A 2,961-nucleotide genomic window follows, 5' to 3' on the forward strand; every position below is an offset into this window, starting at 1 on the left:
AGGCATGCGCTACCACACCCGGCTGATTTTTTGATTTATTGTAGAGATGAGGTCTTGCCACCCAGGTGGGTCTTGAACCCATGAGCTCAGGCAATCCACTCTCCTCAGCCTCCCAAAGGTGCGGGATTACCGGCTGAGCCACTGAGCCTGGCTCAGCACTTTTATAAATGTCTTCTGACATTACAGTTCCATAGTCATGGAAGCCATGTTACAGATCTTATGTGGATTGTTAGTCATCAGAGTCTAGTCATGTATTTATAAATAAAATCTAAATTTCCCATTGCTTTATCCATTATTCACTATTCTATAGACTTCATTGAGTTAATAAGGAATAATGTGTTCATGTTATTTTTTTTTTAAGAATTCAGCTGTCTTTTATTAAACTGGACAATTAAGAAATATGTAAACATGTAAAACAATGATGTTTTAGTCCATTTTGTGTTGTTTATAACAGAGGGTAGTTTGTAAAGTGAAGAGGCTTACTTATCTCACAGTTCTGCAGGATGGGAAGTTCAGGAGTACAACCCTAGCTTCTGGTCAAGGTTTTCTTTTCTTTTTTTTTTTTAATCAATATTTTTTATTATGATTTTGTGGGGTACAGTTAAGGGTTAGGTGTACAATTACGTTTCATTCAGGCACCCTGTTGATAAGAGGTGTTTCCCCATCCCCAGACAAATATTTGCGACTGTTAATCCTAACCCCCTTCCCCCCATAGTTTCCCAGTACCGTCAGTCATTTTCTTATAGTATTACATTGGATGTTCAAGGTCCATTATATGAGTGAGAACAGGTGATACTCGGATCTTTGTTTCTGTGAGAGGTCACTCAGTATTATAGACTCTAGTTCCATACAAGTTGCTGCAAAATTCATGATTTTGTTCTTTTTTATGGCTGCATAGTATTCCATCATGTACCACATTTTTAAAACCCAGTCCTCTTTTGATGGGCAGCATAGTTGTTTCCAGGTTCTTGCTATTGTTAACAATGCTGCGATAAACATACGTGTGCAGGTACTCAAATGTGCTGAAAAGAAAAAAACAAACAACCCCATTATAAAATGGGCAAAAGATATGAACAGACACTTCACAAAAGAAGACATCCGAGCAGCCAACAAACACATGAAGAAATGCTCAACCTCACTAATCATCAGGGAGATGCAAATCAAAACCACACTGAGATATCACCTAACTCCAGTCAGAATGGCAATTATCAACAACTCAAAAAATAACAGCTGCTGGAGAGGGTGTGGTAAAAAGGGAACACTTCTACACTGTTGGTGGGAGTGTAAACTACTGCAACCTCTGTGGAAAGCAGTGTGGCGATACCTAAAAGCTCTAAAAATCGACCTTCCATGTTAATTTTTGAATTGTATTCAAACCAGCTATCCTGTCTACAAAATTAATATTTTAAATTAAAACTGGAAGTTAACATATATTTTCTTTTCTAAATTTTACCTTGTTTGTTTTAGTTATTTTCTGTATCTGAATATATTTTCCTGTTTTTTGTAGTCCTACAGGGTTGAAATTATAGTAACTTAGGAATAATATTGACCAAAGGGTGTATGTGTATCATACTATAGGGGATTGTAATTTCCAAAGTACAAGTTTAACTCACTAAAAGAGAAAATCACCAAGTTTAATTCCATAGAACTCTTTCCAACTGTGCTCCCTCCTATTATGACTACAATTAAATTATTCAAAAAATAAATAAGTGAAAGAATAAGAGAAAAGGCATTTTAAAAATATTTGTTTATTTTAAAGATATGGGTACAGTTCAGGATTAGGTATACAAGTGATCATCATATAGGTAAAGTTTGGGCCTCCTTTTGAGCACCACTTTGCCAGGTTTAAGACCAGGTATTGATGTTATGTGCCCCCTCTCTCCCCTAGTATGTCCCACTACTGCCAATACCTTTTTTTAAAGTATTACAGTAAATGCTCAGGGTCTGCTTATGAGTGAAAGCATGTGGTACTCTGTTCTCTGTTTCTGTAATAGATCACTGAGTATTATAGACTCTAAATTCATCCAAGTTGCTGCAAAGTCCATAATTTTGTCCTTCTTTAATGACTGTGTAATAGTCCATCAAGTATATGTACCACATTTTTTAAATCCAGTCCACTTTCAAAGGGCAGCATTGTTGGTTCCATGCTTTTACTATTGTGAATAGAGCTGAAATTAACATTTGTGTGCAGGTATCTTTTTTGTAGAATTATCTGAATACCTCTGGGTATATTTTCCTTTTTTTATGCTTTTTTTTAAGTTGGAGTCTCACTCTGTTGCCTAGGTTGGAGTGCAGTAGCAAGCTCCCGGCCACCACAGCCTTGACCTGCTGGGCTTCGGCGATCCTTCTGCCTCAGTCTTCCAAGTAGCCAGAACTACAGGCATGCGCTACCACACCCGGCTAATTTTTGATTTATTGTAGAGATGAGGTCTCACCAAGTTCCCTGGGAAGGTCTTGAACCCATGGACTCAGTCAATCCACTCACTTCGACCTCCCAAAGTGCTGGGATTACAGGCTGAGCCTCCGAGCCTGGCCTGGGTATATTTTCAATAGGGAGATTGCTGGGTCACATGGAAGGTCAATTTTTAGTTCTTTTAGAAATCGTCACCCTGTTTTCCCTAGAGGTTGAACTAGTTTACATTCACCAGCAGTGTAAAAGCATTCCTTTTTATTCACATCCTTACCAGCATCTGTTGTTGTTTGTTTTATTAATGATGGCCATTCTTACTGGGGTTAGGTGTTAACTCAATGTAGTTTTGGTTTACATTTCTCTGATGATTACTGAGGCTAGGCACTTTTTCATGTGTCTGTTGGCTGTCCATATGTCTTCTTTAGAGAAGTGTCTATTCATGTCTTCCTCCCACTTTTTAGTGGGGCTTTTTTTTCCTTTTGGCATATTTGAGTTCCTTGTACATCCTGATGTTAGGCCTTTGTCAGATATACAGTTAGCAAATATTTTTT

Source organism: Carlito syrichta, unplaced genomic scaffold (genome assembly GCF_000164805.1).
Source record: "Carlito syrichta isolate Samal-C Ts95f unplaced genomic scaffold, Tarsius_syrichta-2.0.1 Scaffold308144, whole genome shotgun sequence".
NCBI classification, from domain to species: Eukaryota; Metazoa; Chordata; class Mammalia; order Primates; family Tarsiidae; genus Carlito; species Carlito syrichta.